Genomic DNA, 22311 nt, shown 5'->3' with positions numbered 1-22311 from the left:
CTGTGTTCATTCTGTCTACACAGGATGCCCGCCCTCCTGCTGGAGAAAACCGCAGACCGTGGCTTTCTCGCAGCCTTCTGGCTGGAGACCATTAGGTGCCGGTCACCCCGGAGAGTGGGAGGGTAGGCTGGACTTAGGAGTTAGTCCGGCCTGGGTTTGAATCCCCGTTAGTCGTTCAGTCCTGATCGCTTTGGCGTGCTGCTTTGCTGCTCCGAACCTCCATTCATTCACCTGCAAAAAGGAAAGCTACCTACAGGGCCAGGAACCTGTGAGGATTAGATGAAGGGATGTATGCCAAGCCCTAGCGGGGTAGGTGTCCCCTGATGGCTGCTCTTCATTGTTATGGTGATTACCACTCTCCTTTTTTAAAGATGAAAGTGTCAGGTCACCTGGAACCTGTGAGTGTGCACTTTTCCACACACAGGCTTTTTGATCTGTGGCGGAACTAGTTGTCAATTTCCCAGTCTCTCCTCGCTGCCAGAGATCTCACCAGGCTTCTCTGTTTTCTTTTTCTTTCTTTCTTTTCCTTTTTAATGGAGGTACTGGGGCTTGAGCCCAGGATCTCATGCAGGCTAAGCATGCACTCTACCACTGAGCTCTCCCCTCCCCCAGGCTTCTCTGGCCAAATCTGTCTGGCCTGGCCTCTCGGGAAGCTTCCCTGGCCCATCTGATGGGAATCAGGCAAGGCCAGCCAGCCACAGTGGAGGCAGCATGAGCAACAACTGGGCCACAAGAATGCTCCTCGGCTGCCCCAGAGGGACTGGAAAGAAGTGTGCGCATTAAGGCGTCACAAGGCAGAGAGCAACGGGGGGCGTAGGCAGCTACTCAGGCCGTTGGGGGCCAGGGAAGAGGGGGGATGATACCTCCTTGGGTTCCCAGAGGTGAGTCAGTTAGAGAGACAAGCTTTCCACTCAATTTCCCTGGTCCCCTGGGAACAGTTCAGGTACAGCCTCAGCCCTGGTTAAGCTTGTTTGACAAATGAGAGATGCACTACCACTGATACTTGTTGGATGTAGAAGTGGTCTTCAAACTGTTTGACAACAACCAGGGTGGCATGGGTACCAAGCCAGGCAGAGTGGACAGTGGCCCTAGTGATGGAGCAGGGTCCTCAGGACAGCGGCACCTTCTGTGTGCTGGAGACTTAACCCTTCAGCTGCTGGGCCCTTGGAAAGTACAGGGGAGACACTGGGGCAAAGAGGGGGTGGCCCTTGGAGGTAGAGAGGTGCGTTAAGGCACAGCTGTTTATCAACTGGTCTAGAAGTATTTCAGGATTTGAACCAGTGGTCCACATGCACTGGTATCTGTCAGGTACCCGCCCAGCTTGTGTGACGACAGGGATTTTCCACGCGCATCGGAATGAAGCCAAAAGCGCGCACCAGGTTCTAAGAACATTTTGTATGTCTCACTGGCAACGGGGGGTGAAAGAGTTGTCTAGGAACCATAACCGGCTTTGGGTTCTGGGTTCGTTTTAGGGATTTGTATATGGTGCAGCTGCGGACTTAGCACTCACTTAAGGAAGAAATAGCTTTGATCAGAACCAGGTGGGCTTTCTTCCTTTCTTCTTATTGGTTTCGTGTTTTTCAGATCTCACTAACTCTCCCCAGCTGTGTCCTGCTGCAGGCAGGTGTTTGAGACCCTCTGTGTCGTGTTATTCCCCACGTGAGCCCAGGGCTCTTTCCCTCTGTGACTCCCGAGGTGCTTTTGGGGACTGGTTCTTGTGGCAGAGACTTCTCTGGGATGCCTGCCTCTCCCAACAATTCCTCGCTCGTTCCAAGGCCATGGCGTCTCATGCCATCTTTTCATCTTCATCTTCTCAACCTTAGTCAGGGCTGTATCTTTGAAACTCATGTGCATCTGTCTACCTTTAGTTTATCATGAACTGAACGTAACCATTCAGATAGACTTGAGGGTAGTTATCCACATTTTAAAAAAGGATTCCTTAGATTGGGGACGTATTTTCCAGCTGTCTCCTATAAATAGATTCTCCGGTGTATCTGAGAATGCGTACAGATCAATAATAGCTTGAAAGAGAGGTTTGGTGCATTGCTAAAGAACTTTTAGCTAAGGTTGCAGATGCAATATAAATAAGTAATATCACTGATTCTTTATTTGTTTGGTCCTCCAGCTTTGCAAAACTCATCCAACACGTTTTCTCATGTGATGTATGAGGTCTCTACCCCTGATTCTTTGTAGATGGAAAGGCTACCACATACATTTCTAATGAGCAGTGGGGTGGCTGGAAGCTGCCACCATGAGCCCCTCCAGTGGCCCCAAGGCCATGACCTCTTCTACATCTATTTTCAGGTCTTCATCAATGACCCCTGACCCTACCTCCATTCTTCTGTTCCCCTCCCAGCATTTGCCTTTCTAGATGACGAGGCTTTGCTCTTCTCCGTAAGATGGTTGGCATCTTCAGATTTAGGCCAAGAAAAAGGAGAGTTCAGTTTCCATTCCAAACTCCTCATAGCAAACTGCTTTTCGTAATGATCGCAGTATTGCAGGCTGCGTCTCCCCTGAAGTTGTGGCCCTTGGTGTCACCATCTGACCTGAGGAAGGGTGGGTAACAAGCCCCTCTGAGAAGAGCCACCAGCTGGGCTGGAGGGTGGGGCCGCGCCTGCCGCTGGCGCCGTGGGCCGCCTGGAGAGCCGGCGACCTTCCTCCGGGGCTCCTGATACCGAGCTGGGGAATGAGTAATTGGGACTCGCCAAAGTGTTTAAACACCAGAATTGAAATTAATGTCCCCTCATTGCTGGCTACGCTGACAATACATTACAGCAAACACCTTCCCAAAGTGAAATGAATGTTTGTTTATCCTCATGAAATATACATCAAAGCATGTTGGTGGAAGAAACCCTAATGAGGGAAGGGGCCAGGTTTCCTGTTAATTCAAGACAAATAGTTAACCGAGGTAAAGGGCTTTTTCCTTTCTTTCTTTCCTTTCCTTTCTTTCTTTCTTCTTCTTCTTCTTTTTTTTTTTTTTTTTTTGTAAGAATAACCTGTCCACAGCTGTGTATCTGGGACATTAATATGGGTTTAATGAAAACTCCAGTTGATCTGTCCGAAGATATTGATGAGCGTTGCCCAGCCGTATTAATCATCTCCTTGAGGGAGGAAATGAAGGCAATGGGCGAGCAGGTTTCTGTCAGGTGCCAATCCAGATGAAGAGATGTAGAAAAAAAAAATTTTTTTTTTAACCCTCCACAGCTACATCCATTTACCGGGACGTGGGTTGGACGAGGAGAGAATGAGAAGGACCCACGACAACACAGGAAATTCTGAGGCCCATTTAACGTAAAATCATTAAGCTTCTGCCAATAAATCCATTACTGTTAATTATATTGCGATGGCCAACGATCCGCTGATAATATTCCTTCATTGATTCTCATTCGCTGTGGATCGAGGTTCTGGCTTGCATCTCTTTGGTGTTTTCATTCCTTCATTTCCTTCTCCCTCTCCTCTTTCTCTTTCTCCCCGGGGCCCGGGCTCCCCACACCCATCTCTCCCCCTCCCACCTTGAGCTTTTGCAGTAATGCAGCTCCCCTCTCACTGGTGAAACAGTTCTCTCCCTAAGTGCCAAATGTTTCTTGATAGGAACAAGCTACATTTCTTTATGGCTTATGGCAAACTGCCTTGATTACTTCTACTGCTGTACCCATTATGTGAATTAAATATGTATTCAGTTGCATGCTGCTTGCGATGTTATTGCAGGGTGACATATGGTACTGACTCAATTAGAATGAAACTAGCATTAGATAACCCTTCTGATTACATGCATCCTGACCAGCTCCTCCTCGGCCTCCCCTCTGTGCTCTCGTTCTCTCTGCTGTCTGCAGGCCGCAGGTTTACATTATCCGTTATCATCTCCACCACATTGGATGCTGGCCGGGGGGGTGGGGAAGGGAGGGGGCCCTGGGTGTCTGGGAAAGAAGGCATCTCAGATAGACAGACAGAATAAAAGGGCTGGGGGTGGGGTGGGGGAGGAATATAAAGGACTCTCTGCTCGCATTTGGAATTCACCTTTAATGTATATATTGTTCAGAAGTGATTGTCAGGCCTGCTATGAGAAGAGGCCAGAAAGGTCTCTGTAGGGTTGGAAGATCAGAAAAGGAAAGAAAAAAAAAAATGACTGTGAAATGACTGCTGTGTGTGAGATTAGTTGGTCCTTACCTTGAAAATTATTCATTTAAAAATAACACCTTTCTCTCCCCTCCCAGTTCATACTTACTCTAACACCAGTGACACATTTTCTATCTATAGCATACCTGGATTCAACATACGTTAACCCATTTGATTCCCATCAGCTCCTGACAACACAGGCAGAACAGCAATGGGCACCCCCATTTTACAGATGAAGCAGTGGAGGCCCGAAGAGGCTACATTACATTGTGGTTCAAGGTCGCAGAGTCACATGGTGAGCACAATGAGGAGGAATCCCTAAGAATGCAGAGGGCTCTGGAGGGCCGCTCAAGGATGTGCTATAAAGTGATTTGAGAATTGTTAGATCTTAAAAATAATAATAATAAATAAAGGAAGTATTTTGGCTGTCCGGGGCAGCCAGTGTCATTGCTGGAACGTCTGGTCCTGATAACAACACAGTGCGCCTCCAAGAACAGCTGGCTAGAGCATTTCCTTCTGAGGAGGGATGTTTCTCTCCTTGATCATTTTTCACCACGTGTTAAGCTGTTCTAAGCTCCGTTCCTTCTGCTCTTCCTGCTCTGTCACCTCTACTTGCCGTGTAAGAATCTGGAGACCATTTTTTTCCGGCTCACTTAGCCCCAGCCTGAGGCTAAAGCAGCCCCCACTCCGGAGCCTGCCCCCGGACCTGCTGGCCATCTGGGATTTTCTCCCAGGCTGATAGAAGGGCTCCTGGACCCAAGACTGCCTGCCCAACGGCGGCGTCACCATCCAGCGCGACTCCTTGCCCATGACCGGTTCAAGCCTGCAGGTCTGTCTGAGCATCTACCGTGTGTGTTGGTGTGCACCACACCATATGCTGTGGGCAAATAGAAAGCTTAGAACGTCTCCTGACTCTGTGACTTTGAGTAAGTTAAAAAAAAAGTATATGGTCCCTGGCCAAAGGCAGCTCGTACCCAGGCAGAAAAATAGCATGAGGGTGAGTGTAAATGAGGATGGTGTGAACTCAGAAGTACCACAGATGCACTTACTAATCTCAGCTGGAAATCCTAGAATCAGGCTGATGCTTCGCTCAGTACCTTGAGTACAGCAGGCACTTAACACACGTTGGTTGAATGGATGCATAAGCGAATGAATGAGAGGGATCAGATAGTTATGGTAATCAGGAGGCAGGTTTTCTTGGGGGAGATGGGGCTCCTTATAAGATGACACAACCATCCATCCTGTCCTACCCCTCCCAGCCTGCTCTCCCATGACAATGATGATCACACTTAAAACACTGAAGAGCTAAACAAGAAAGGAATAAAAATGGTTATCTGCAGAGGCCGGGTGTGAGGTGGGGGACGGGGGGATGGAGGCAAGGGTAGAAGCAAGACGCAGTGGCATGTGGGATCATAATGTGTACAGCGTAGACGTGTTTTTTATATGGTAAGTGTATTTCCTATTTTAAAATGAGGTTAAAAACAAACTTGCAGGGAGCATTAGCTCGCCTAATCTTCACAGCTACTGAGTGTGTATCGGGGGTCGTTTTTATTAGGGTCTGGTTTCACATAAAGAAACCAAAGCACAAAGAGGTCAGGTAACTTACACAAGGTCGTAATAGAGTTGGTAAATTGCAGCTTGAAGATGAAACCCGGAGTGAGTTCTTTCTGCCATCGAACCTGGTGTCTGTGAGCCTTGGCTGATCCCCAGAGCGGTGCCGGTGTGATATGTGCCCTCCCTGGGACCTCTGTTTGCCAGTGTAACTGTGTGTGTACCGATGTCTCCGCAGGAGACGGGGATGATGTGGGGTTGGGGCTCTCTCCGCTGCCACCGTATCACGGCACCCTTGTACCCCCAGTCCATCTGACGCGGAGCAGCAGGAAGAGGTGTCTCTGAACCAGCCCTGCATTCGTGCTCGCTCTTGGGGGAGGAAGGCAGCACGAAACGGGTCGCTTTACCTGGCCTTTAGGGTTTGCCTGCTGTTCCCCTGGGTACCTCTGGAGGAACCAGGGAGGTATTACAGTTACCGCAATACCAGAAGGACCTGAGGGCAAGTCTGGCACTGACAAATGCCCCAAGTTATTGGTCTTGTAAGTTTAGTGAAGCATGGCACATGTTTTTGAGGGCAAAGTGCGACATTTGTATGGCATCCTCTGAGTCGGTGTCACCTGCTGTTCTGTAGATGTGTACGTAACCCACATTGCCTAGCAGAACTCCCTTCTCACCACCCTTCTCACCACCTGACCCCCTCCACTCTTTCTCCTTGACCCCTACCTGGGGCGGCCTCTCTGGGTAGAACAGAGGGAGAGCTGTGCCATCGTGTGTTCTCACTGAGTAGATCTGTCGTTCCGTTGCGGCTCTCTTGTACTTTTGCTCATGTAATTCAGAGCAACGCTCTTCTCTGAGCGTTGCAGCCGATGAAGAACGAGTCTGTCTGTAGACTCCAGCAGGGGCGGTCTATTGCCCTGAACTCCGCAGTACCTTCCTCCTAGCAACCTGTTGCTAATCAGAGGTATCTTATGCCCTTCTTAGCCCTTCAGAAGAGTTAGGGCAGGGTTCTCCAAGGCCAACCCTTTTGATGGGCCGTGTTCTGTTATGATTTTGTCTAAAACTGTCCACTGTAGCTTCTGCCCCTCCTTGAACCAGGTCCCTCCTCCACGAAGCCTTCTGGGAGGGTGACTCCAGACTTCACAGCCCCCGCCTGTCTATTGTTTCTAAGATTTCTAACTTCCTTTAGCTCACTTCTAGAAAGCTTCTTGGCTTCTGGAATTTTTGCTTCTCCGGGTCATGGGATCTCCTAGTCGACAGATCCAGGCGATACTCTCTTCAGTTGTGGACTCTTGATGTGTTTGATACCAACGACCTTTCTGTGGTGAAGCGCCCTCCTCGCTTGATTTCCTGGTTTGCTTCGTAGCTCCTCGGTGGGCCCTTCTCAGTTAACTCCGGTGGTGCCTCTCTCTTGACTCATTGCTGAAATGTTCCCCCCATTCCTTAAGACTCTGCATCACCTAAATACTCATGGCTTACAAATATATCTACTTGTCATCTCGCTGAGGGCAGGGGCCCTATCTTTCCTGTCACCCTCTGCATCCCCAGAGAGCAGCACAGTGCCTGGGCCAAAGTGAATACCCGGTGAATATTTATTCAACACGTGGAAAAGTAAAACCTGTATTTTCCACCCAGAGTGATTCTGTGAGTTTCAGATCTGCAAGTGTAGGTGCCCAGCACGTGTCTCTACGTCCGTGTTTAACGGAATCCTTAAACTCTGCACATCCAGGGCAGACCTCCTCAGCATCCTGTTCACATCAAACCTTCTTCCTGTATTCCTTCTCTCTTTCATCTGCCCAATCTGGAAGCCACCAGTTTGGGTCAGACTCTTTTTCTAAGTCCTGCTTCCCCCGTGTAATCATTAGCCAGTTTGTGTTGCTTCTAACAGCAAACGTTTCTTGAACACTTTATGCCAGGCTTGGTGCCAGGTGAGGGGAATACAAAGGTCAGCAAACGCACCCTGACCATATCCCGTATCATTTCTCCTCCCCATCTGCCACAGTCCCAGGTCAGGCCCTGACTGCCTTTCAGACACTTATCCAGACAGCCACGCTGACCACCTATCTATCGGGGTATCTCTGCCCTGGAAAATCCTCTCACTGCCTGCCCTGTCTCAGGTTCGCTGTGACACCCTTCACATTGCAAACCTGCTTGCTGTCCCCCGATTTAGAATTCTTCACTGGCAGCTCCAATGTCAAATGCTGTAGTCCTGAATCTCAAAACTCTTGTGCCATGATTGGTTGTGAAGTATGTCACAAGTCATTTTGATATTAATAATAGGCTAAGACCTGAGGTTTGCAAATTATTTAAAATTTTAAACTAATTCGAGTGATCACCATAAAAATGTCACTCTCACTCACCTGAAATCCCATATGCTTTCCTGGGTGGGAGAGAAGGGGTAGCTTCATAGCCTGCTGGGAACTGTGCGTATTCCTGTGAATTCCCTCTCGAGTGTGTCTTAAATCTGATCCTCACCGACTGTGCATGTTTGATGGACAGACACAAGGCCAAAGTCTGCGGGATGACCCCTGAGGTCCCTGGTATAGCCCACAGTACCCTTGGGTCTAGCCTTTGTCTATTTCATCAGGGCTGTTCCCTACCATTTTCTTCTATCTCATCGTAGGCTGGAGATGCCTGAAACCTGCCATTTCTGTCTTAGACTTTTGAGATCTTCTCCTCTGTTAGGAACACTGTACCTACCATCCCCATAGTAAACTGGGACTCATCATGCAAATCCTGGCAGCAGCCTTGACTGAGAACGCTCATCTGGTCTTAGAGATTCCTTCTTGGTGTTCGCTTTGTCTTGTATAGTCCTTCAAGGTCATATACACCTTATATACTTAGTCTTTGTCATTTTGTTCTTTGCACATTCTTTTCATTTTTACATGTTTATTTTCCCATTGAACTGTATGTATTTTGCAGTTGATGTCTTTGTATATTCTTCTGTCTCTTTTTTTTCTTTTTTTAGGACAGGCTTGGGCATATAGTAGGTGCTCCACAATCATTCATTGTAGTCATGTGGGTACCATCCTATCCACGGACCCCAGCGTTCAGGCAACTTTAGTACCGTGTCATATCCTGATTGACTAGAGAGAGCCCTAGACAGGAGTCTGAAGAGTGAGTCCTGGCTCATCCAGGTGTGGTTATGTGTCCCTGGACATGTTCCATACAACTTACATCCACCTGCTTCTATGTGCGTGTCTATTTGTAAGACTGTCTTATGAAATGGTTGTTGAAATCAGGTTGGGAGAAGCATGGGAAATAGAATGTAATGGATAAAGTGAGGTCCCCTGTATCTGTCAGTAAAAGTGTGGCATTAAATGTCTAACAGAAGGGTTTAGATATGTGGTAAGAAACGGAGACCCAGTGGTTTGGGTCTTGAGCACAGACGGCATGTGCTGAAATCAGATTTAAGGCTTTTCAGTCTGGTAAAAATGGGTAGGATGTACTAGACTGGAGAAAGACTGAAGACAGGGGTTTCAGCCAGGAGACAAAAGGATCCAGGGTCTGAGTCAATGAATGGTGTTTTGGGAAGGGAAAGGATCTGACTTTTTTTGAAAGAAAGATGAGCAGAGCCCCGTGACCATCTAGATATGGAGGTTGAAGGAAAGGTATGAGACGAGGTTGACTGAATCGTTTAATTCATTCATTAATTTGGCTTCCATCAAATGTTTGAGATGGGACATGACTCATTACAATGAAAGACTGTTTAGCAATTATAACCGTCCCCAAATAGCCAGAGGGTGTGGGCACAGATGCCCACCTAAGCATGTAACTGTCGGAAATGAGCTTTTGCCAGGGTTGTCATTGAGGCATCTGCTGTGTGGTTTTTGCAAGTATGAACGAGGCCTGAGATGTCTTCCATCTCTGTGTGTCTGTGTGTCTGTGTTCATAGGTTTTCTGATCTGGTTATCTGGGAGGATGGGTTGGTGTTAGTAAGAACAAGGAAATTAGGAGAGAGAGGGAATTCAGATGCCGGCAAGAGTTTTGTTCATCCGATGGTGGTAGATCTTTCAGTTTCATAGAATGTTGTGATTGCTTCTGTGTAATTATTGGTTTCCTTTGGGCTACATCTTTGACATTTACTTGACTTCATCTCCTCAGAGACAAAGCGTGACCTCACCTAGAATCGTGCTTTATGTTCAGGTGACTCAGAGGCTTAGCTCCTTAGTTCCCAGGACCTCCTTCCCGGGAGGAGCCAGAGTTTATTGTGGGTCAGAATGAAATATAGTGGGAAAGAAAGAACTTGGGCTTTGCAGTCAGTCTGTCCTGAATTTGTGTCCTGGATCCTCCGTCTACTGTGTGACACTGGGCAGGTTACCTAATTTGCCTTGTGTTTGTTTTCTCAATACTAAAAGTAGAGGTTACAATATCACCTACTTCATAGGGTTTGGGGAAGGATTATAATAATAAAAATAGCTAATGTTAACATAACTTAATGTTAACAGTAACGTACCAGGCTTTGCCTTATTTACGTTGATCATTTCATTTAATCTTCCCTACAAAAACGGTAAGGTCTGTACTATCATGTCCCCATTATATTGACCAGTAAACTGAGCTTAGAGGGGTTGAATAACTTGCTCTTAATTACTCAGGTAGAAATTGGCAAAGTAGGGAATTTGAACCTGGGTGAAATGACTTTAACAGCTGAGCCCTTAACAACCTAAAGTTCTGTAATCTCCCAAATAGCACTCTTTTTGTGAAAATTTGGAAGCTCTCCTAAGACCCTTCCTTTCAGATTGATCACCCCTTCTACCATGTTCCTATAACAAAATACCTGTGGCTTTAGCATTTTAAAAATAATTTTTCAACTCTTTTTTCAACCTTTAATTTTAGTCATTTGTTCATAAGTCCCCCTGTCTTCACTAAATTATAAACTTTTGAGCATAGGAACTGTGCCTACCTATGTATTTTTCGCTCTAATGCTTTCTTTATACACAGGCTTTCTTAATGTTAATTTATTGGAAATAAATTATATGAAAAGCTCACTCTTTCCCTAGAGGGGGCACCTTTGGTACCATGAGGTCACCTTTGCCTTTCTGTCATCAAAACAGAAAGATTGAAGTGTCAAAGAGTGCTATGAGCAGCACTAATGGTATGTGATCATTTGAAATAATGAAATAATGTCAGATGGTCTGATTATAGTCCTTACATCACCCCTACCCCAACCATGAAACACACAAACATCATAAAAGCAGAAGTGATTTCAAATGATAAATGCTGGAGAGGGTGTGGGGAAAAGGGAGCCCTCCTACACTGTTGGTGGGAATGAAGTTTGGTGCAGCCATTTTGGAAAACAGTATGGAGATTCCTCAAAAGACTGAAAATAGACTTACCATATGATCCAGCAATCCCACTCCTGGGCATATATCCAGAGGGAACCTTAATTCAAAAAGATACCTTCACCCCAATGTTATAGCAGCTTTATTTACAATAGCCAAGACATGGAAATGACCTAAATGTCCATCAATAGATGACTAGATAAAGAAGCTGTGGTATATTTATACAATGGAATACTACTCAGCCATAAAAAATGATAAAATAATGCCTTTTTCAGCAACATGGATGGCCCTGGAGAATGTCATTCTAAGTGAAGTAAGCCAGAAAGATAAAGAAAAATACCATATGATATCACTCATATGTGGAATCTTAAAAAAAAAACTTATTTATAAAACAGAAACAGACTCACAAACAGAATACAGACTTGTGGTTGCTAGAGGGGAGGGGCGTGGGAAGGGATAAACTGGGAGTTTGAGATTTGCAGATACTTATTGGTATATATAAAATAGATAAACATGTTTATACTATATAGCACAGGGAAATATATACAATATCTTGTAGTTTATGGTGAAAAAGAATATGAAAATGAATATATGTATATTCATGTATGATTGAAGCATTGTGCTGTACAGCAGAAATTGACACAACATTGTAAAATGTCTATACCTCAATTAAAAAAAAAAAGCAGAATGATCTTTGCTCAGTAAGTTGGATTGTTTGTGATGTTTAGAATTGAACCAGACAAGACATGAAGTATTGGGAGCTAGTTCCTCATTGCCTCTGGGTATCAAACATGCTATATCCCATTTGGTCTTGAGTTTTTTCCTCCCCTCAGCCTTTTTGGTTGGAATGCAGGCCTTGTTTTGAAGCTGAGACGTGCTGGCACCTGACCTTCCTTTAGTGGAGGGTGAGTCTGGGCAGTTGAGGTGGACTTCAGTAAATCCCTGGGGTACCTGTTATCAAGAAGGTTGAATACCTAGCTTGTGCTTTTCTCCCTTCTGACGCATCTGAGACGGAAAAAAGAAATTCCATGACCCCTTGAGTGGCAGCAGAGGGAGAAAGCAAGACGCCCACCTCTGAATGCCTTTAGGTTTAAAAAGTGTGGCATTAAAAAATACACACTACTGTATATAAAGGAGATAAACAACAAGGACCTACTGTGTAGCACAGGGAACTGTATTCTTCAATATCCCATAATAACCTATAATGGAAAAGAATCTGAAAAAGAATATATATATTATAATGTTATAATTTATATATATATATATGTAAAATGAAATCACTTTGCTGTATACCTGAAAATAGCACAACATTGTAAATTATACTAAAAACAAAAAACAAAAAACAATGACTACAACAACAAAGTGCCTTTGAACTGCTTTTGGGTTCAAAGTTGAGTAATAGTCATGGTCTTGTTGGTAAAAATAATAATGCACAGAGTATTTAATACTTATCAAGACGATTTGATACATAGCACCTCTTATCCTCTTTCTTTGAGAAACAGCCCTGTGCAGATGAATAGAAGGAATCACAGAATTGCGTTTGGTGGTGCTGAGTGAAAGGCCGTTATTTTTCTTGCCTTATCTTCTGTCCCCTCATTCTTTCCTTAAGCTCAATGAGCTTCGCTGTAGTTACAGTTACATCTCACCTTGCAGACTCAGCTTTGGCAGCCTCCCCCATGTGAAGCGATGGGGACACTGGCATGGAAGGCCTCCACGTGACCCAGCGAAGGCTCCGTGTACATCAGTCCCTGCAGTTGACTCAACAGAGTGCCCAAAGGCCACCACCCAAAGCCCCTCGACTCTTATTTCAAACATGATTCTAACTGTGTGGTTGTCTGGTTTCCCCACCCCTGCCAGGATGGATGTCTGATAATCACTAATGCTTACCGAGCACGTCCTACCCACGGATGCTCTCTCAGCCACTCACAGGTATTCACTCAGGGATTCCTTACACCCCCGGAGCTTGGTAACACGACTGTCTCCATTCTGCAGGTGGGGACACAGCAGGGAGGGGGTCAGAAACAGGTTCCCACAGCCGGTCAGTCAAGGCCAGCTTTGGCTCCCACAATCTGGTATGTCAACTGTAACACTGTGCCTTCTACGAAGAAGAGGAAGAGGAGGAAACTCTGAGAGGCAGTATAACTATTAAAAGGAGACTTGGGAGCTTAATAAAAAGCCCAGCAGATAGAGTTTACGTACAGTAGGTCTGCAGACGCCCACCTAGCAGTGGGCCTGGGCGATAATTGGCATTTGTAATGATAAATGATTTGGATCCTGAAGAGGATGCCAAAGTATGTTCAAGATTATCCGACTATCCGTCTGTCTGTCTGTCTATCTCTCTCTCTCTAGATATCTTTTAAAGAAGCTAGAGGAAAGAGAACATATTTTTAAGTGATTTGTATCTAAAATGATGAAAATAAACCCGGTTTTGGTGAACCCCCAGGACCAAGGAGCTGAGGCAGGTTTCTAGAGTTGTTTTCTTTTCTCAGGAGTTAGTTTCCTTGCCTTTCCACCTGCTCCTGGCTTCCAGAGTCTCTGTTCCCTGGGTGTCGCCCCCAGAACAAAGGTTGTGGACCCATGCACTGCCGAGACCGCCTCCCTGGACCCTCACTGCAGAAAAGATGACACGGATGTACGATCACTCTACACTGTGAACAGGGTGCCACTCACCCACCCGACTCTGTTGCTCTGCTTCTATGGCAGCAGGCCGAGGGCGTGCCCGGCAGTAAATACCAGTCGTGAACCACCGTGAACCCGGAAGAGGGTGGTCAGGGGATCCGAGAGAAGGGAAGGGGAGAGGACCTCTTTGTCTGGAAGGGAAGTGCCGAGACTACCCCTGCAGGTCTGTTAAGTGTCTCCTGGATGAGAAGGGAATTCTCTTCCCTGCTTCCCCCTCCCCCTCCCCCCTTTATTTTTTCTCCCTTTGTAGAATAAAAATAAAGTAAAATGGAAAAAAAAAAGAAAAACCCCAGCAGAAAGGGAGCTGTGATGCTGTCGTCCCCGGCGTTGATGTTATTTATTTTCCTCAGTTGCTGCTCTGGAAGCCCGGAGTTGACAGAGCGGTTTTGTAGAATAGAAACATTATAGACTGTTACTGTCAGAGTGTTAAATGTGATGGATAGAGAAATAGAGGCGAGGGAGGGGACTTAATACTGAGAGCCAGGGTGCTCATGGGAAAATAAACCATCCGCGTATAAGAAATGAATGAGGTAATGTGGCAGGAGGTAATGGGCTTTTGCAACATGCCGGAACAGAGATGCTTATTACAGGGGGTGCTTAACCCTTGGCGTGCTGCTTTCCCTTTGTGGGTTCCGGGGCTTCCCGCCACGTCCCTCTGCGCGAGCACGTGTGTGTGGCTTCTCTTCAGGCGGGGAAGCAGGCGTGCGCAGAGGAGTGGAGACAAACGGGCTCTTAATAACGAGGTATTAGCAGCCTGTACATCACAGAGCCTTGGCAGCTCCCGAGGGCCTCGGGATCCCCGGGGCTGCTCGAGACAGGACGTGCCGTGATTGCTGGGTTCGGCAGAAGCAGGGAGGGCACGTTCGGGGAGCTGGAGGCTCTGTTGATTCCTCCCTTGGAGGCTTCGGAGGGGTGCTTTGGCTCCTTGGGAGAGAAGTTGATTCATGTCACTCGGCTTCCTTAGTGGCCCCAGAAGATTCCCTGCCACTTTATGTCGCCACTGCCTAGCTGTTCTCCCACGGCCCAGAATGGGGTGGCTTTGCTGTAAAACAGGAGGGAGAGGAGCAGACAGTGGTCATCTTTATTGCCTCCTTGTCAAGTACAACACATGATATGGTGATGATAAAGGTGAGCATGTCAGGGGGAGACCCGGCTCAGACGGGATGATGGCAGGGGTCCAGCCAGCCTAGGTGAGGTGGAGTGAGGTGAAGTGAAAGGTGGCCGGGTTCACTGAGCGAGCTGCTTTCCCTTTGTGTGGGGTTCCCGTGACCTTCCCACCCATCTCTGAGTCCTGGGGTGGCCAGCCCTGTGTCTTGCGCAGGACAAGCCTTCAGTAAACTGTGAGGGCTCAGTTGACATGGGGTGTTGTCTAGCTCCGGTGCTAACCTGCTGTGTGGCCTTGAGCAAGCCATTCACCCTCTCTGGGTGTTAAGATGAAAAAACTAATGCCTTACAGATTTATTATCAAGATTAACCATACTCATGCTGATGAAAGTATAGGCAGGTTATAAAACATTATGCAAACAAAAACCAAAGTATCACCATTATTTTTGCTGTTAGTAACAAAACAATACCTGTGCATTAAATGATAAGCTGAGGAACTTCACCAAAGAAACTAATGTTTTCGAACAAGCAACTTCACGTGCTTTTACCCAAACAGTGCTGTTCTTGTCTGATGTTCACGTGCATCTCTTTGCCTTCAATGTGGTCACATCCTCAAGGACACTGCCCTGGCTGGATGTTTATATTGTTGGCACTGGGTCAGTGGGAGCCTCGAATCCTCTTGCAGGGGACCAGAGTCACCTGAGAGCTGTGGTATTCCTCCCTCTCTTGTTCAGAAGTTTTACAGAAGCACTGAATTTTGGGGTTAAGACGGACTCTTCCTCAAAATGTCCATCATTGGCTTTGATTTAGTTTGGAAAGTGCTTCTTGCTGAAGCATGAACCTCGCTTCCAGCAGCTTCTGGATCTTTCTTCGAAGCTCTTCTGTGTCAGATGTTTCTCATCCCAACCTCATCCTCTAAGATCTAGCCTCTGAGATCATGTCACTAGGAACCCTGTCCTTGAGATGGTCCACATTCTGAGGATTTTTTGAGTGTCATTTAGCTTTCAGAGAGGCTCAGTGTTGTCACAGGAGCTGATGGACCTAGGTTGGCTGGCCTGGTCTACCGTGGTCTGGACTCTGCTCTAGGTCTTCAGTTAACATGTGCTACCCACTGGTGAGGTGAGGAGCTAGTCTTACCGCCTTGCTTCCTTTTCCTGATTTCTCTTCCTCACCAGAAGGTCCAGACCTTCCAGGCAAGTTGATCTCTTTGCTGTCGCCCCCGCTCCTCCTGGGATCCTTTTTTTCCATTTTGTCTTCTGTGTATAACTAGTCTCTATCCATCCTGCAAGCTTTCCTGCTGCTGCTTTTTCCCCAATAATTACAGCTTTCATTGAATCGTCTCTTGATTCTTCGAATTTGTACTACTGTATGTAACAGCTGGCTATATACAGTGTGTGGTGTTTCTCTGTTTCACATGAGGCTGTCTTATCTTTCCAAGGACATTAAAATTTTCTCCGAAAAAGGGATATGTCCTGTGTACTTTTTTTCTTATAATCGGCACCCCACTGCCCCCCTTCTCCAGTCATTTGTCATCTACTTCGTTCTAATGCTTCTCTAACAGAGAACTTTCTTTTGCTTATTTCTGGTCTTCCTCAAGGAGTAGCAGTTCCATTAGGAATGCGGCATTAGCGTAGGTTGTCCAAAGGCATCTAGTTTCTAGCCTCTCTTATTATTTCTTCGACTCATTGACCGTTTTTAACAGAAAAGTTCTCTTCCTGCCCTTGTCTGCTTGACACGCTCAGACATCCTTACATTCAGCCTTGAATGGAACGGAGATGAAATTCACGTGTAGGTGAGAAACGGCACCAACCTGTGATGGGATCCTGTCTCTCACTAAATAATATTGCTGGTGCATTTGAGTAAGAGGAGCTCAGAGGATTAAATGCAGCGAGGTGTCAGAAGAGTCTAGAATGGTGCGTGGCGCATAGCAGGCATCAAACTCATCAGTTACAGTAGCAGTGGTTCCACCAGCCGTCGTGGTAGCTGAGCAGCAGTGTTAGTAGCGGTAATGCCTGGTGCCCACTGATCTGCCCGTTTTGCTCTACTTACATTTTGGTCCAGTTCCACGTACACCATATAATGGATAGAATCTGTAAGCTGGGGAACAATAAAGACCCTCTAAACAGACCCTCTAAATGTGAGCCTGCCTTGGGCTAGTGGTGTCCTTCTGTTCCTTACTCACCTTCATATGTGTCCCTGCAAAAGCCAGCTCCTTTGGGGTTCGGGAAGGAAGGTATATCTGAGAACCTTGGATTTGTTTGAAATTTATAAGAAAGACAGTAGTCAAGGAGCAAGAGGAGAGATCCAACTCCAGGCCTTTTCGGGAGATTCTTTGCCTGTGTTTTTAAAATTCCACTAGGATACAGAGGATAGATATGCAGGCTGTAGAATTCAGAGGAAAGGCAGAATGATGCAAAGCTTCCAGGACAATTCTTTTCCTTTGTTGATGAGTTGTTTTTCTAAATGTCTTCCTTTTCTGTGTCAAAACACAGCGCCCATCTTTGAACTTCACCGTTATCTCAGAAACGTGTGCGCCCAGGCCCTTCATCTTTGAAAAGGGTAATGATCGGGTTCTGGAGGGGCATTGCAAGTATTCAGTTGGCAGGGTCAGTCGTTCTAAAGAATTACGTGGGAGTGTTTTTAAAATGCAGATTCACAGGCCCTGCCTGAGCAGGTTTTCTCTGTGGCCTAGAAATCTGCACATTAGAAACCCCTTTGATGAATTCGATGCCTGGGACATGTAGTTTCTTCTTTGAGAAATGCCTCTCACTCCGCACCTCTTCCATTCTCCTGGTGGTGATGGTCTCCGTACTGGTCCTGAATCTGATAACCTACTACCATGAGAGCATTTAGAATGCCTGTGTGCTCACTTCAACAGCACATAAGAAAACTGAGAATGATACGGAGACGATAGCATGGGCCTTATACAAGGATGCTGTGCACCTTTGTCAAGCATTTCGTATTTTTTCACTGAGCTGTGCACTTGTGATTGGGGCACTTTTCTATATCTCCGTTACATGCCAAAAAGGTTTTAAAAATTGCCCTTTTATTAATGTCGCTGTGACATCTGAGCCAAACCCAAGAACCAAGATCTACAACGAGAACCTATTTTGAAGAGAGTAAGGGACCATTATTATGGATTCATGGTTTTTCCAGTAGGCAGCTGCCATTTAAGGGATTTTAAGAGATATGTGAGTTCACTTTTGTTAAAAAGTAGTTTGTTTTCTGTCTGTGAGTCTGTTTCTGTTTAAGTTCATTTGTGTCTTTGTTTTTTTTTTTTGAGATTCCATATACAAGTGATACTATATGGTATTTTTCCTTCTCTTTCTGGCTTACTTCACTTAGTATTGACGATCTCCAGGTCCATCCATGTTGCTGCAAATGGCACTTTATTCTTTTTTATGGCTGAGTAGTACTCCATTATATAAATATACCACAACTTCTTTATCAAGTCATCTGTCGATGGACATTTAGGTTGTTTCCATGTTTTGGCTGTTGTAAACAGTGCTGCTGTGAATACTGGGGTGCATGTGTCTTTCCAAATTAGAGTTTCCTCTGGATATATGCCCTTGAGTGGGATTGCTGGATAAGAGGGTACGTCTGTTTTCAGTTTTTTAAGTAACCTCCATACGGTTTTCCATAATGGTGCACCAAGCAACATTCTCGTCAGCAGTGTAGGAGGGTTCCCTTTTCTCCACACCCTCTCCAGCATTTCTCGTTTTTGGCCTCTTTTGATGGCCATCCTGACACGTGAGGTGATACCTCATTATAGTTTTGATTTGCATTTCTCTGATAATTAGTGATATTGAACACTCTTTCATGTGCCTATTGGCCATTTGTATATTTTCACTGGAGAAATCTTTGTTTAGATCTTCTGCCTATTTGGGGATTAGGTTTTTTGTTTGTTTGTTTTTGTTGTTACTGAGTTGTAGAAGCTGTTTGTATATTCTGGAAACTAAGCTCTTGTCAGACCCATCGTTTGTAAATGTTTTCTCCCATACCGTAGGTTTTTTTTTTTTTTTTTCCATTTTATTTATGGTTTCCTTTGCTGTGCAAAAGCTTATAAGTTTTATTAGGTCCCATTTGTTTAGTTTTGCTTTTATTTCTGTTGCCTGGGTAGCCTGCCCTAGGAGAACATTGCTGAGATTTGTATCAGAGAGTGTTTGGCCTGTGTTCTCCTCTAGGAGGTTTGTGATATCTTGATTTATGTTTAAGTCTTTAAGCCATTTTGAGCTTATTTTTGTGTGTGGTGTGAGGGAGTGTCCTAGCTTCACTGATTTACACGTGGCTGTCCAGTTTTCCCAACACGACTGATGGAAGAGACTGTCTTTTCTCCATTGGATATGGGGGGATAGGGGAGGGTGGAGGGGTAAGTTGGGAGTTTGGAATTTGTAGATACAAACTACTATATGTAAAATAGATAAACAGTAAGGTCCTAGTGTAGAGCACAAGGAACTATATTCAATATCTTGTAATGGCCTACAATGAAAAAGAACATGAAAACACTATGAGGCAGAGCAGGGGGCAGGCGGAGCGCAGTCCTCCATGACACTATGAAGGGATCACCCTGGTCAGGCCTTTCTTGCTGTCTACCACACACGGGTTAGAATGTTTGTTGTCTGAACTGCATGAGGAGAAAGCACCAGAATGTGGTCCTGAGCACTCATGGAGGACAGAGAGCGAGGAGGAAAAAGACGACCTCCTGAGTTCACGTCCGTGCGCCCGAGGCTCAGACTTCCCAAGTTCACTGAGCTGAAATCGGATTTGCTGTTTTATTTGCGGGGCTTCCTTCTGGTAGAGTTGCTATGTTTGTGGTTGTAATTTTGCACTTACCCTCCCACACCAGAACTTCCACATTTGAGCTGACTGTTCATTCTGAGCTGGCTGGGTTGTGTTCGCGCGTGCGTGTGCACTCACGGGGCTGTATGATGTGTGTGTATATGCCTGTGTTTGTGCGACTGATCATCCTGTTCTCTTGGTCTCTTGGAGAGACTCCATCTGTTCCAGAGTGCAGAGATAACTGACTTACTGTGCCAGTCCCATGGACATCCAGCCATATAATGTCTTGAGTTTTAAAAACTTGGTGTTTGCAAATACCTATTTATTCCTCTCTGATGTGTTCCACTGTGTTATTCTAACTGCGGGAAGGCAGAGGGACTTCAGGATGGTGGTGCAGAGTTGGGAGAGGGAGCAGAGTGTGTTTAGTCAAACTGGGTTGAGCGTAATGGGTTACTGGGTATAAGTTCCTGCATCTGTTGTTAAGCTGCGGTGGTGGGGCGGGGGGAGGGGAAGAGGGCACGAGATTCCCCCTCCCCCAACCCCAACACACACAGTGGCTCTTTGCTGATTATTATGAGCCTAAACTCATTTCACGTTAGCTGATGACCTGTTGGCCAAGAGCCCCAGCCTACATGTGACAGCTCGGGGTGTCTACCCCTGCTGGGCATAGCCACAGCATCCTTCACCGGCTGTTAATCAGAGTCTGGGAAACGCCGCTTCTGCTGGCTGGACTTGGCTTTCTGTCTGAACCCAAAAGTGCAGGTACTGTCGGACCTGACACAGGTCGGGAAGGAAAAGGGATGGTTCCTCCTTTACCTTTTCCTAAACCTCTTCTCCACACAGATCCAACAGCACCCCTGAGGACCGAACCACCTTGTTACAATGGGCTCCGGCGTTCAGAGCAACTTCCCTACAAATCTCTTTTTATTGGCATTTCCTCCAATTTCCCCATCCCTGAATTGCATTTGAATCAGTTGAGAAAAAGAGAGAGGAGGAGAAAGGAGGCGGCTCCCCCACCCTCCTCGCTCTCGGAAAAGCAGTTCACCACCAGCTTTATTTGGTAAAATGCTGCAATAGATGCTTGTCAGAAATAATTTATTCCTGTTAGCTGTAATCTGAAGGAAAACAGATACAAGTCCTATAGTTAAAAAAAAAAAGTAAAGTAGTCTTGCTTTCGCTGACAGTACAAAGGTGTCATATACAAGAAGGATTGACACAGACCAAGGGGTCTTGTGGGAAATATGATAATAACTATAAAGAAGACAGATTATTCCCCAGTTGCCAACATTCAAACCTTTTTACAGTCAGTTCAAACATATAAAACTTTATTGCTCTAGCAGAAAGGGGAACAATTTCTGGTTGCACGGCTTTCCCAGGGCTGGGTTTATACTGTCTGTGTTATTGCTCTGTAGTGGCATTTTAAAGTTTATTGAACAAGACTTTTACAATTGAAGGAAGTATATAAAACTGTAAATTTATTAGATTTTTCAGGATAAGTGCCCTTTCTAGTTGTGCTCAAGAATTCGGAGCTCCGAGAAACTGCTAGTTACAAGACTTATTAATATTAAAGACTGCGGGTACGCACATTTTATACCTTAACTGATGGAAAAAATAATATTATTACGTTACTGAACGTTGGGGCTCTCATGCTGTGGAATTGGATGGATACACCCAGGTAGGACTTGAAGTGCCAGATGTAACTATTTTTCACTGGCTAAAAAGTTAGCTTTTGTTATATCTTAGTTTATTTGATTTTAACACAATTGGCCTGGATACTCCTCTGTTCAGTGAAGGATGTCTCAGGGTAAATGTCTTGTCTTTTTTCTTTTTCTGAGATCCTTGCTGATTTTCCAGCATTTCTCACTGTTGGGCTGTCATGCAAGTGTGTAGGTGGTAGGTTTTAAGAGCATATTTGTGGTGAAGTAATATATTATAGCATCCACAAAAAGCAACTCTACTTTTGATGATCAAAATACTACTAAAAAGAGTTACCTTTTATGTTTTATAACTTCTCATTTTTTTCAAAGTCTTTTAGGGACGTGATTTGAGGAATTTTGAAATGTTCGTGATAAGCTGTATTAAACTGTTTCTCAGCCTCTGTGCTGTTGGCCTCTTAGGCCAGAAAATTCTTTGTTGTGAGGGGCTCTCCTGTGCACTGAAGATGTTCAGCTGCATCCCTGTTCAGTACCCTAGATGCCAGCAGCATCTCTATGCCTGCACTGTGACAGCCCAAAAACATCTCCAGACACTGCCAGATGTCCCCTGGGGGTGCACTCACCCCCTGTTGAGCAGCATTCATTTATACAGTATTATGTCTGTGAAAAAAAATAAATCTCACTCTAAATAAATAATATGAGTTGTATCTGGTAATGAAAAAAAAACCTACTGTTACCAAAAATGATGAATTATAAGACTATTTACTTTCAGAAATATCTGGCTGTGGACATCTCTTATATAATGTATTCCCCAAAGAATGCAACAGAACTCAGTCCTAAAAACTATACATATGATTTCGCAGAACCACAGTCATCTATAACAGGAAATGACCGTGTGCCTGCCTCTGCCGGAGGGCACGGGTTTATGGATATATCTACTTAGAAAACCAGATTGCATCTTCGTTTTGTGTTACCAGTGATTCACCACTTCTCCGTGTTTGCCTCTTTGATTTTTCATATGCATATGCAGAAACATATGCATATATATACATATAGATGTTTATATTATGTGACTACACAGTGAAGGATTTGAGAAGCCCAGAGACAGACGATTTTGATTATAATTTTCTCACTTGACAGGTTTAATT

At 45.3% G+C, this 22311-nt stretch overlaps 1 protein-coding gene and 1 non-coding gene across 7 annotated transcripts in view; both read left to right on the top strand.

The window, feature by feature from the left end:
- Nucleotides 1-22311, top strand: part of PBX1 (PBX homeobox 1) — a 316248-nt gene that overhangs the window by 115660 nt on the left and 178277 nt on the right. The gene's annotated exons all lie outside the window — the stretch shown is intronic.
- Nucleotides 17592-17696, top strand: LOC116658843. Its single transcript, XR_004314134.1, has one exon. It is a non-coding gene; the product is annotated as a U6 spliceosomal RNA (small nuclear RNA).

The sequence above is a fragment of the Camelus ferus genome, chromosome 21, assembly GCF_009834535.1.
Source record: "Camelus ferus isolate YT-003-E chromosome 21, BCGSAC_Cfer_1.0, whole genome shotgun sequence".
NCBI lineage: Eukaryota > Metazoa > Chordata > Mammalia > Artiodactyla > Camelidae > Camelus > Camelus ferus.
Note: the sequence above shows the minus strand (reverse complement) of the source record. Positions and strands in the feature narration are given on the sequence as shown.